General features: G+C 43.9%; 8 non-coding genes across 8 annotated transcripts; all 8 read right to left on the bottom strand.

The window, feature by feature from the left end:
• Positions 1 to 1,439: 1,439 nt before the first annotated feature.
• TRNAI-AAU (transfer RNA isoleucine (anticodon AAU)) lies at positions 1,440 to 1,513 on the bottom strand. The gene has a single exon. It is a non-coding gene; the product is annotated as a tRNA-Ile (tRNA).
• A 1,594-nt stretch (positions 1,514 to 3,107) lies between these two features.
• TRNAI-AAU (transfer RNA isoleucine (anticodon AAU)) lies at positions 3,108 to 3,181 on the bottom strand. Its single transcript has one exon. It is a non-coding gene; the product is annotated as a tRNA-Ile (tRNA).
• Positions 3,182 to 4,783: 1,602 nt separating this feature from the next.
• Positions 4,784 to 4,857, bottom strand: TRNAI-AAU (transfer RNA isoleucine (anticodon AAU)). Its single transcript has one exon. It is a non-coding gene; the product is annotated as a tRNA-Ile (tRNA).
• A 1,570-nt stretch (positions 4,858 to 6,427) lies between these two features.
• On the bottom strand, positions 6,428 to 6,501 carry TRNAI-AAU (transfer RNA isoleucine (anticodon AAU)). Its single transcript has one exon. It is a non-coding gene; the product is annotated as a tRNA-Ile (tRNA).
• A 1,618-nt stretch (positions 6,502 to 8,119) lies between these two features.
• TRNAI-AAU (transfer RNA isoleucine (anticodon AAU)) lies at positions 8,120 to 8,193 on the bottom strand. The gene has a single exon. It is a non-coding gene; the product is annotated as a tRNA-Ile (tRNA).
• Positions 8,194 to 9,755: 1,562 nt separating this feature from the next.
• Positions 9,756 to 9,829, bottom strand: TRNAI-AAU (transfer RNA isoleucine (anticodon AAU)). The gene has a single exon. It is a non-coding gene; the product is annotated as a tRNA-Ile (tRNA).
• Positions 9,830 to 11,479: 1,650 nt separating this feature from the next.
• Positions 11,480 to 11,553, bottom strand: TRNAI-AAU (transfer RNA isoleucine (anticodon AAU)). The gene has a single exon. It is a non-coding gene; the product is annotated as a tRNA-Ile (tRNA).
• Positions 11,554 to 12,174: 621 nt separating this feature from the next.
• TRNAI-AAU (transfer RNA isoleucine (anticodon AAU)) lies at positions 12,175 to 12,248 on the bottom strand. The gene has a single exon. It is a non-coding gene; the product is annotated as a tRNA-Ile (tRNA).
• Between the last annotated feature and the right edge of the window lie 919 nt (positions 12,249 to 13,167).

Here is a 13,167-nt window from a genome sequence, read left to right on the forward strand (position 1 = left end):
ACTGATTTTTTGTGTATTTGGTCTCCAAGAAATGTAGCTGTTAACACAGAGAATAGTGTGTTTTCCCTGTGTTCATAGATAGGTTTTTGGCATACAGTTGCGTCATACAGTATGTAAGAACAGTTTCTTACCTAGGAAGGCAAATTTTAGACTTACGCCCCTTCACATATGGCGGATATTTGGAGGCAAATAAATGATGTACAGTAATACAACATATATATACAGTATAGATCTCATATTAAAATATGCACCATGTAACTCCCCTGAAATTCTTTTTCATTCAAATGTCATTGTAGGATACAGAAGCCCAATGCAGTCTGTGCCTGGGCATATCTATTTCTAAGTGCATCTCTCCGTCTGTGTCTCTATCTATCTTTCTGTCTCTTACAGGACAGCCAGTCTGTGTGATGATCATGATGATGATGTCACAATTCCCAATGTGTCCGTGGATACGTTGTGACAACATCACACAGGCTAGCTCACAGGTCTAGAGCTTTAGTATACAGTAGACCTGTTCAGCCATGGAGGCAGAGAGGCAGAGAGGCAGAGAGGCAGAGAGGCAGAGAGGCAGAGAGGCAGAGAGGCAGAGAGGCAGAGAGGCAGAGAGGCAGAGAGGCAGAGAGGCAGAGAGGCAGAGAGGCAGAGAGGCAGAGAGGCAGAGAGGCAGAGAGGCAGAGAGGCAGAGAGGCAGAGAGGCAGAGAGGCAGAGAGGCAGAGACATCAGTTTGTCCCTCCCATGCAAATTAAATTCCTTGAGAGCAGAGAGACAGCAGCAGCCTGTTGATAGGACAGGATTTGGAATGGTTGTGACTCTTTTTTGATCTCTCAACTTCCCTCCCACTGTCTCAGGTGCAGCCAGCGTTAAAGTGAGAGAGGAAATGGATGCGGAGGTGAACTGTTTCTGTCTCTCTTCCTGGTGAATGGGGCGGATTGAGAAAGAAAACGTGCCAGCAGATAGTTTTTATATTTAGCCCAGAAGGATTGCAGCCAATAGGGGGCGACGTGCTGTCTGCTTGCCATGACTACATGACTACATGAGTTCATAAGTACTACATGCAGGTGGTATCTTTTCCATCCTTACAATTCAGGGCTTCTCAATCGTTAGCATTACTCACGTCACTTCAGTGATAATTACTGTTTGCGCTAGCTGCTTCTTTATTCTATGCTCTCTTCTTTATTCTATGCTCTGTTCATCCGCATATTTACATTGCATATACTGTAGTACCAAGGTGATATATACTGTACCATTTGTTAAAAAAAAAATGGAGTGGCACAGAAAGAAATCACTCTTTTTGCACACTTACAACAGGATGGATGTTGTCCCCCTCTTTTTGCGTCTATACAAAGTGCATCAACAATCCTTCCGAAAGGAATAATCCTTCAAACTAACTCGTCAGGAGTCTATAAAGAGAGACATATGTCAAATACGTGTGAAACTTTGGCCAGTACGGGGATCGAACCCGCGACCTTGGCGTTATTAGCACCACGCTCTAACCATCTGAGCTAACCGGCCATATTGGTTGGGTCACTGTGATTCGTTTTTTTCCCCCATTCCTTCCTAGGGTGCAGAGTGTTTTGGTCTGCAATCATACCACTTTTTGCCTTGATACTGTACATATGCTGAATAGTGTTTAGAATCCAGACATGTCAACTGTCTCTGATTTGGAGTCAGTGTCACTGATTTTTTGTGTATTTGGTCTCCAAGAAATGTAGCTGTTAACACAGAGAATAGTGTGTTTTCCCTGTGTTCATAGATAGGTTTTTGGCATACAGTTGCGTCATACAGTATGTAAGAACAGTTTCTTACCTAGGAAGGCAAATTTTAGACTTACGCCCCTTCACATATGGCGGATATTTGGAGGCAAATAAATGATGTACAGTAATACAACATATATATACAGTATAGATCTCATATTAAAATATGCACCATGTAACTCCCCTGAAATTCTTTTTCATTCAAATGTCATTGTAGGATACAGAAGCCCAATGCAGTCTGTGCCTGGGCATATCTATTTCTAAGTGCATCTGTCTGTCTGTGTCTCTATCTATCTTTCTGTCTCTTACAGGACAGCCAGTCTGTGTGATGATCATGATGATGATGTCACAATTCCCAATGTGTCCGTGGATACGTTGTGACAACATCACACAGGCTAGCTCACAGGTCTAGAGCTTTAGTATACAGTAGACCTGTTCAGCCATGGAGGCAGAGAGGCAGAGAGGCAGAGAGGCAGAGAGGCAGAGAGGCAGAGAGGCAGAGAGGCAGAGAGGCAGAGAGGCAGAGAGGCAGAGAGGCAGAGAGGCAGAGAGGCAGAGAGGCAGAGAGGCAGAGAGGCAGAGAGGCAGAGAGGCAGAGAGGCAGAGAGGCAGAGAGGCAGAGAGGCAGAGACATGAGTTTGTCCCTCCCATGCAAATTAAATTCCTTGAGAGCAGAGAGACAGCAGCAGCCTGTTGATAGGACAGGATTTGGAATGGTTGTGACTCTTTTTTGATCTCTCAACTTCCCTCCCACTGTCTCAGGTGCAGCCAGCGTTAAAGTGAGAGAGGAAATGGATGCGGAGGTGAACTGTTTCTGTCTCTCTTCCTGGTGAATGGGGCGGATTGAGAAAGAAAACGTGCCAGCAGATAGTTTTTATATTTAGCCCAGAAGGATTGCAGCCAATAGGGGGCGACGTGCTGTCTGCTTGCCATGACTACATGACTACATGAGTTCATAAGTACTACATGCAGGTGGTATCTTTTCCATCCTTACAATTCAGGGCTTCTCAATCGTTAGCATTACTCACGTCACTTCAGTGATAATTACTGTTTGCGCTAGCTGCTTCTTTATTCTATGCTCTCTTCTTTATTCTATGCTCTGTTCATCCGCATATTTACATTGCATATACTGTAGTACCAAGGTGATATATACTGTACCATTTGTTAAAAAAAAAATGGAGTGGCACAGAAAGAAATCACTCTTTTTGCACACTTACAACAGGATGGATGTTGTCCCCCTCTTTTTGCGTCTATACAAAGTGCATCAACAATCCTTCCGAAAGGAATAATCCTTCAAACTAACTCGTCAGGAGTCTATAAAGAGAGACATATGTCAAATACGTGTGAAACTTTGGCCAGTACGGGGATCGAACCCGCGACCTTGGCGTTATTAGCACCACGCTCTAACCATCTGAGCTAACCGGCCATATTGGTTGGGTCACTGTGATTCGTTTTTTTCCCCCATTCCTTCCTAGGGTGCAGAGTGTTTTGGTCTGCAATCATACCACTTTTTGCCTTGATACTGTACATATGCTGAATAGTGTTTAGAATCCAGACATGTCAACTGTCTCTGATTTGGAGTCAGTGTCACTGATTTTTTGTGTATTTGGTCTCCAAGAAATGTAGCTGTTAACACAGAGAATAGTGTGTTTTCCCTGTGTTCATAGATAGGTTTTTGGCATACAGTTGCGTCATACAGTATGTAAGAACAGTTTCTTACCTAGGAAGGCAAATTTTAGACTTACGCCCCTTCACATATGGCGGATATTTGGAGGCAAATAAATGATGTACAGTAATACAACATATATATACAGTATAGATCTCATATTAAAATATGCACCATGTAACTCCCCTGAAATTCTTTTTCATTCAAATGTCATTGTAGGATACAGAAGCCCAATGCAGTCTGTGCCTGGGCATATCTATTTCTAAGTGCATCTGTCTGTCTGTGTCTCTATCTATCTTTCTGTCTCTTACAGGACAGCCAGTCTGTGTGATGATCATGATGATGATGTCACAATTCCCAATGTGTCCGTGGATACGTTGTGACAACATCACACAGGCTAGCTCACAGGTCTAGAGCTTTAGTATACAGTAGACCTGTTCAGCCATGGAGGCAGAGAGGCAGAGAGGCAGAGAGGCAGAGAGGCAGAGAGGCAGAGAGGCAGAGAGGCAGAGAGGCAGAGAGGCAGAGAGGCAGAGAGGCAGAGAGGCAGAGAGGCAGAGAGGCAGAGAGGCAGAGAGGCAGAGAGGCAGAGAGGCAGAGAGGCAGAGAGGCAGAGAGGCAGAGAGGCAGAGAGGCAGAGACATGAGTTTGTCCCTCCCATGCAAATTAAATTCCTTGAGAGCAGAGAGACAGCAGCAGCCTGTTGATAGGACAGGATTTGGAATGGTTGTGACTCTTTTTTGATCTCTCAACTTCCCTCCCACTGTCTCAGGTGCAGCCAGCGTTAAAGTGAGAGAGGAAATGGATGCGGAGGTGAACTGTTTCTGTCTCTCTTCCTGGTGAATGGGGCGGATTGAGAAAGAAAACGTGCCAGCAGATAGTTTTTATATTTAGCCCAGAAGGATTGCAGCCAATAGGGGGCGACGTGCTGTCTGCTTGCCATGACTACATGACTACATGAGTTCATAAGTACTACATGCAGGTGGTATCTTTTCCATCCTTACAATTCAGGGCTTCTCAATCGTTAGCATTACTCACGTCACTTCAGTGATAATTACTGTTTGCGCTAGCTGCTTCTTTATTCTATGCTCTCTTCTTTATTCTATGCTCTGTTCATCCGCATATTTACATTGCATATACTGTAGTACCAAGGTGATATATACTGTACCATTTGTTAAAAAAAAAATGGAGTGGCACAGAAAGAAATCACTCTTTTTGCACACTTACAACAGGATGGATGTTGTCCCCCTCTTTTTGCGTCTATACAAAGTGCATCAACAATCCTTCCGAAAGGAATAATCCTTCAAACTAACTCGTCAGGAGTCTATAAAGAGAGACATATGTCAAATACGTGTGAAACTTTGGCCAGTACGGGGATCGAACCCGCGACCTTGGCGTTATTAGCACCACGCTCTAACCATCTGAGCTAACCGGCCATATTGGTTGGGTCACTGTGATTTGTTTTTTTCCCCCATTCCTTCCTAGGGTGCAGAGTGTTTTGGTCTGCAATCATACCACTTTTTGCCTTGATACTGTACATATGCTGAATAGTGTTTAGAATCCAGACATGTCAACTGTCTCTGATTTGGAGTCAGTGTCACTGATTTTTTGTGTATTTGGTCTCCAAGAAATGTAGCTGTTAACACAGAGAATAGTGTGTTTTCCCTGTGTTCATAGATAGGTTTTTGGCATACAGTTGCGTCATACAGTATGTAAGAACAGTTTCTTACCTAGGAAGGCAAATTTTAGACTTACGCCCCTTCACATATGGCGGATATTTGGAGGCAAATAAATGATGTACAGTAATACAACATATATATACAGTATAGATCTCATATTAAAATATGCACCATGTAACTCCCCTGAAATTCTTTTTCATTCAAATGTCATTGTAGGATACAGAAGCCCAATGCAGTCTGTGCCTGGGCATATCTATTTCTAAGTGCATCTGTCTGTCTGTGTCTCTATCTATCTTTCTGTCTCTTACAGGACAGCCAGTCTGTGTGATGATCATGATGATGATGTCACAATTCCCAATGTGTCCGTGGATACGTTGTGACAACATCACACAGGCTAGCTCACAGGTCTAGAGCTTTAGTATACAGTAGACCTGTTCAGCCATGGAGGCAGAGAGGCAGAGAGGCAGAGAGGCAGAGAGGCAGAGAGGCAGAGAGGCAGAGAGGCAGAGAGGCAGAGAGGCAGAGAGGCAGAGAGGCAGAGAGGCAGAGAGGCAGAGAGGCAGAGAGGCAGAGAGGCAGAGAGGCAGAGAGGCAGAGAGGCAGAGACATGAGTTTGTCCCTCCCATGCAAATTAAATTCCTTGAGAGCAGAGAGACAGCAGCAGCCTGTTGATAGGACAGGATTTGGAATGGTTGTGACTCTTTTTTGATCTCTCAACTTCCCTCCCACTGTCTCAGGTGCAGCCAGCGTTAAAGTGAGAGAGGAAATGGATGCGGAGGTGAACTGTTTCTGTCTCTCTTCCTGGTGAATGGGGCGGATTGAGAAAGAAAACGTGCCAGCAGATAGTTTTTATTTTTAGCCCAGAAGGATTGCAGCCAATAGGGGGCGACGTGCTGTCTGCTTGCCATGACTACATGACTACATGAGTTCATAAGTACTACATGCAGGTGGTATCTTTTCCATCCTTACAATTCAGGGCTTCTCAATCGTTAGCATTACTCACGTCACTTCAGTGATAATTACTGTTTGCGCTAGCTGCTTCTTTATTCTATGCTCTCTTCTTTATTCTATGCTCTGTTCATCCGCATATTTACATTGCATATACTGTAGTACCAAGGTGATATATACTGTACCATTTGTTAAAAAAAAAATGGAGTGGCACAGAAAGAAATCACTCTTTTTGCACACTTACAACAGGATGGATGTTGTCCCCCTCTTTTTGCGTCTATACAAAGTGCATCAACAATCCTTCCGAAAGGAATAATCCTTCAAACTAACTCGTCAGGAGTCTATAAAGAGAGACATATGTCAAATACGTGTGAAACTTTGGCCAGTACGGGGATCGAACCCGCGACCTTGGCGTTATTAGCACCACGCTCTAACCATCTGAGCTAACCGGCCATATTGGTTGGGTCACTGTGATTCGTTTTTTTCCCCCATTCCTTCCTAGGGTGCAGAGTGTTTTGGTCTGCAATCATACCACTTTTTGCCTTGATACTGTACATATGCTGAATAGTGTTTAGAATCCAGACATGTCAACTGTCTCTGATTTGGAGTCAGTGTCACTGATTTTTTGTGTATTTGGTCTCCAAGAAATGTAGCTGTTAACACAGAGAATAGTGTGTTTTCCCTGTGTTCATAGATAGGTTTTTGGCATACAGTTGCGTCATACAGTATGTAAGAACAGTTTCTTACCTAGGAAGGCAAATTTTAGACTTACGCCCCTTCACATATGGCGGATATTTGGAGGCAAATAAATGATGTACAGTAATACAACATATATATACAGTATAGATCTCATATTAAAATATGCACCATGTAACTCCCACGAAATTCTTTTTCATTCAAATGTCATTGTAGGATACAGAAGCCCAATGCAGTCTGTGCCTGGGCATATCTATTTCTAAGTGCATCTCTCCGTCTGTGTCTCTATCTATCTTTCTGTCTCTTACAGGACAGCCAGTCTGTGTGATGATCATGATGATGATGTCACAATTCCCAATGTGTCCGTGGATACGTTGTGACAACATCACACAGGCTAGCTCACAGGTCTAGAGCTTTAGTATACAGTAGACCTGTTCAGCCATGGAGGCAGAGAGGCAGAGAGGCAGAGAGGCAGAGAGGCAGAGAGGCAGAGAGGCAGAGAGGCAGAGAGGCAGAGAGGCAGAGAGGCAGAGAGGCAGAGAGGCAGAGAGGCAGAGAGGCAGAGAGGCAGAGAGGCAGAGAGGCAGAGAGGCAGAGAGGCAGAGAGGCAGAGAGGCAGAGAGGCAGAGAGGCAGAGAGGCAGAGAGGCAGAGACATCAGTTTGTCCCTCCCATGCAAATTAAATTCCTTGAGAGCAGAGAGACAGCAGCAGCCTGTTGATAGGACAGGATTTGGAATGGTTGTGACTCTTTTTTGATCTCTCAACTTCCCTCCCACTGTCTCAGGTGCAGCCAGCGTTAAAGTGAGAGAGGAAATGGATGCGGAGGTGAACTGTTTCTGTCTCTCTTCCTGGTGAATGGGGCGGATTGAGAAAGAAAACGTGCCAGCAGATAGTTTTTATATTTAGCCCAGAAGGATTGCAGCCAATAGGGGGCGACGTGCTGTCTGCTTGCCATGACTACATGACTACATGAGTTCATAAGTACTACATGCAGGTGGTATCTTTTCCATCCTTACAATTCAGGGCTTCTCAATCGTTAGCATTACTCACGTCACTTCAGTGATAATTACTGTTTGCGCTAGCTGCTTCTTTATTCTATGCTCTCTTCTTTATTCTATGCTCTGTTCATCCGCATATTTACATTGCATATACTGTAGTACCAAGGTGATATATACTGTACCATTTGTTAAAAAAAAAATGGAGTGGCACAGAAAGAAATCACTCTTTTTGCACACTTACAACAGGATGGATGTTGTCCCCCTCTTTTTGCGTCTATACAAAGTGCATCAACAATCCTTCCGAAAGGAATAATCCTTCAAACTAACTCGTCAGGAGTCTATAAAGAGAGACATATGTCAAATACGTGTGAAACTTTGGCCAGTACGGGGATCGAACCCGCGACCTTGGCGTTATTAGCACCACGCTCTAACCATCTGAGCTAACCGGCCATATTGGTTGGGTCACTGTGATTCGTTTTTTTCCCCCATTCCTTCCTAGGGTGCAGAGTGTTTTGGTCTGCAATCATACCACTTTTTGCCTTGATACTGTACATATGCTGAATAGTGTTTAGAATCCAGACATGTCAACTGTCTCTGATTTGGAGTCAGTGTCACTGATTTTTTGTGTATTTGGTCTCCAAGAAATGTAGCTGTTAACACAGAGAATAGTGTGTTTTCCCTGTGTTCATAGATAGGTTTTTGGCATACAGTTGCGTCATACAGTATGTAAGAACAGTTTCTTACCTAGGAAGGCAAATTTTAGACTTACGCCCCTTCACATATGGCGGATATTTGGAGGCAAATAAATGATGTACAGTAATACAACATATATATACAGTATAGATCTCATATTAAAATATGCACCATGTAACTCCCCTGAAATTCTTTTTCATTCAAATGTCATTGTAGGATACAGAAGCCCAATGCAGTCTGTGCCTGGGCATATCTATTTCTAAGTGCATCTGTCTGTCTGTGTCTCTATCTATCTTTCTGTCTCTTACAGGACAGCCAGTCTGTGTGATGATCATGATGATGATGTCACAATTCCCAATGTGTCCGTGGATACGTTGTGACAACATCACACAGGCTAGCTCACAGGTCTAGAGCTTTAGTATACAGTAGACCTGTTCAGCCATGGAGGCAGAGAGGCAGAGAGGCAGAGAGGCAGAGAGGCAGAGAGGCAGAGAGGCAGAGAGGCAGAGAGGCAGAGAGGCAGAGAGGCAGAGAGGCAGAGAGGCAGAGAGGCAGAGAGGCAGAGAGGCAGAGAGGCAGAGAGGCAGAGAGGCAGAGACATGAGTTTGTCCCTCCCATGCAAATTAAATTCCTTGAGAGCAGAGAGACAGCAGCAGCCTGTTGATAGGACAGGATTTGGAATGGTTGTGACTCTTTTTTGATCTCTCAACTTCCCTCCCACTGTCTCAGGTGCAGCCAGCGTTAAAGTGAGAGAGGAAATGGATGCGGAGGTGAACTGTTTCTGTCTCTCTTCCTGGTGAATGGGGCGGATTGAGAAAGAAAACGTGCCAGCAGATAGTTTTTATTTTTAGCCCAGAAGGATTGCAGCCAATAGGGGGCGACGTGCTGTCTGCTTGCCATGACTACATGACTACATGAGTTCATAAGTACTACATGCAGGTGGTATCTTTTCCATCCTTACAATTCAGGGCTTCTCAATCGTTAGCATTACTCACGTCACTTCAGTGATAATTACTGTTTGCGCTAGCTGCTTCTTTATTCTATGCTCTCTTCTTTATTCTATGCTCTGTTCATCCGCATATTTACATTGCATATACTGTAGTACCAAGGTGATATATACTGTACCATTTGTTAAAAAAAAAATGGAGTGGCACAGAAAGAAATCACTCTTTTTGCACACTTACAACAGGATGGATGTTGTCCCCCTCTTTTTGCGTCTATACAAAGTGCATCAACAATCCTTCCGAAAGGAATAATCCTTCAAACTAACTCGTCAGGAGTCTATAAAGAGAGACATATGTCAAATACGTGTGAAACTTTGGCCAGTACGGGGATCGAACCCGCGACCTTGGCGTTATTAGCACCACGCTCTAACCATCTGAGCTAACCGGCCATATTGGTTGGGTCACTGTGATTCGTTTTTTTCCCCCATTCCTTCCTAGGGTGCAGAGTGTTTTGGTCTGCAATCATACCACTTTTTGCCTTGATACTGTACATATGCTGAATAGTGTTTAGAATCCAGACATGTCAACTGTCTCTGATTTGGAGTCAGTGTCACTGATTTTTTGTGTATTTGGTCTCCAAGAAATGTAGCTGTTAACACAGAGAATAGTGTGTTTTCCCTGTGTTCATAGATAGGTTTTTGGCATACAGTTGCGTCATACAGTATGTAAGAACAGTTTCTTACCTAGGAAGGCAAATTTTAGACTTACGCCCCTTCACATATGGCGGATATTTGGAGGCAAATAAATGATGTACAGTAATACAACATATATATACAGTATAGATCTCATATTAAAATATGCACCATGTAACTCCCCTGAAATTCTTTTTCATTCAAATGTCATTGTAGGATACAGAAGCCCAATGCAGTCTGTGCCTGGGCATATCTATTTCTAAGTGCATCTCTCCGTCTGTGTCTCTATCTATCTTTCTGTCTCTTACAGGACAGCCAGTCTGTGTGATGATCATGATGATGATGTCACAATTCCCAATGTGTCCGTGGATACGTTGTGACAACATCACACAGGCTAGCTCACAGGTCTAGAGCTTTAGTATACAGTAGACCTGTTCAGCCATGGAGGCAGAGAGACAGAGAGGCAGAGAGGCAGAGAGGCAGAGAGGCAGAGAGGCAGAGAGGCAGAGAGGCAGAGAGGCAGAGAGGCAGAGAGGCAGAGAGGCAGAGAGGCAGAGAGGCAGAGAGGCAGAGAGGCAGAGAGGCAGAGAGGCAGAGAGGCAGAGAGGCAGAGAGGCAGAGAGGCAGAGAGGCAGAGAGGCAGAGAGGCAGAGAGGCAGAGAGGCAGAGAGGCAGAGAGGCAGAGACATGAGTTTGTCCCTCCCATGCAAATTAAATTCCTTGAGAGCAGAGAGACAGCAGCAGCCTGTTGATAGGACAGGATTTGGAATGGTTGTGACTCTTTTTTGATCTCTCAACTTCCCTCCCACTGTCTCAGGTGCAGCCAGCGTTAAAGTGAGAGAGGAAATGGATGCGGAGGTGAACTGTTTCTGTCTCTCTTCCTGGTGAATGGGGCGGATTGAGAAAGAAAACGTGCCAGCAGATAGTTTTTATTTTTAGCCCAGAAGGATTGCAGCCAATAGGGGGCGACGTGCTGTCTGCTTGCCATGACTACATGACTACATGAGTTCATAAGTACTACATGCAGGTGGTATCTTTTCCATCCTTACAATTCAGGGCTTCTCAATCGTTAGCATTACTCACGTCACTTCAGTGATAATTACTGTTTGCGCTAGCTGCTTCTTTATTCTATGCTCTCTTCTTTATTCTATGCTCTGTTCATCCGCATATTTACATTGCATATACTGTAGTACCAAGGTGATATATACTGTACCATTTGTTAAAAAAAAAATGGAGTGGCACAGAAAGAAATCACTCTTTTTGCACACTTACAACAGGATGGATGTTGTCCCCCTCTTTTTGCGTCTATACAAAGTGCATCAACAATCCTTCCGAAAGGAATAATCCTTCAAACTAACTCGTCAGGAGTCTATAAAGAGAGACATATGTCAAATACGTGTGAAACTTTGGCCAGTACGGGGATCGAACCCGCGACCTTGGCGTTATTAGCACCACGCTCTAACCATCTGAGCTAACCGGCCATATTGGTTGGGTCACTGTGATTCGTTTTTTTCCCCCATTCCTTCCTAGGGTGCAGAGTGTTTTGGTCTCAGGTGCAGCCAGCGTTAAAGTGAGAGAGGAAATGGATGCGGAGGTGAACTGTTTCTGTCTCTCTTCCTGGTGAATGGGGCGGATTGAGAAAGAAAACGTGCCAGCAGATAGTTTTTATTTTTAGCCCAGAAGGATTGCAGCCAATAGGGGGCGACGTGCTGTCTGCTTGCCATGACTACATGACTACATGAGTTCATAAGTACTACATGCAGGTGGTATCTTTTCCATCCTTACAATTCAGGGCTTCTCAATCGTTAGCATTACTAACTAGATAGATAGAGACACATATTCTATGCTCTGTTCATCCGCATATTTACATTGCATATACTGTAGTACCAAGGTGATATATACTGTACCATTTGTTAAAAATAAAAATGGAGTGGCAAAGAAAGAAATCACTCTTTTTGTACACTTACAACAGGATGGATGTTGTCCCCCTCTTTTTGCGTCTATACAAAGTGCATCAACAATCCTTCCGAAAGGAATAATCCTTCAAACTAACTCGTCAGGGGTCTATAAAGAGAGACATATGTCAAATACGTGTAAAACTTTGGCCAGTACGGGGATCGAACCCGCGACCTTGGCGTTATTAGCACCACGCTCTAACCATCTGAGCTAACCGGCCATATTGGTTGGGTCACTGTGATTCGTTTTTTTCCCCCATTCCTTCCTAGGGTGCAGAGTGTTTTGGTCTGCAATCATACCACTTTTTGCCTTGATACTGTACATATGCTGAATAGTGTTTAGAATCCAGACATGTCAACTGTCTCTGATTTGGAGTCAGTGTCACTGATTTTTTGTGTATTTGGTCTCCAAGAAATGTAGCTGTTAACACAGAGAATAGTGTGTTTTCCCTGTGTTCATAGATAGGTTTTTGGCATACAGTTGCGTCATACAGTATGTAAGAACAGTTTCTTACCTAGGAAGGCAAATTTTAGACTTACGCCCCTTCACATATGGCGGATATTTGGAGGCAAATAAATGATGTACAGTAATACAACATATATATACAGTATAGATCTCATATTAAAATATGCACCATGCACTGCACCGACACACTTTATTTGAGCAAATACCCGGTATGTACCTGGCAGATACCTGGAATGCGCCACTCCTCACCTCTGACAAGCCCCGTTGCATTTGCCTTCCCAGCCTGGGTTGATGCCTGGCTGATGGGCGGCTGATCTGTTAAATGATAATGATTAGGATTTAATAGGCTGCAATGCTTCGCATGTCTACCAGATGGCATAAATTCATGAATTGTAATGCAGTATATATATATATACTGTGCATTATTGCAGCCAGCGGGAATAAAATGCTTCAATCCCTGCCTGGAAAATACCTCAATGCACTCGGGCAGAAAACAGTCACAAACCTCAATACACCTGGGTATACCCGAATTCGTGGGACAAGCCAAGCTCGAATAAAGTGTGTCGCCAGTGTAACTCCCCTGAAATTCTTTTTCATTCAAATGTCATTGTAGGATACAGAAGCCCAATGCAGTCTGTGCCTGGGCATATCTATTTCTAAGTGCATCTCTCCGT

Source organism: Ascaphus truei, chromosome 12 (assembly GCF_040206685.1).
Source record: "Ascaphus truei isolate aAscTru1 chromosome 12, aAscTru1.hap1, whole genome shotgun sequence".
NCBI classification, from domain to species: domain Eukaryota; kingdom Metazoa; phylum Chordata; class Amphibia; order Anura; family Ascaphidae; genus Ascaphus; species Ascaphus truei.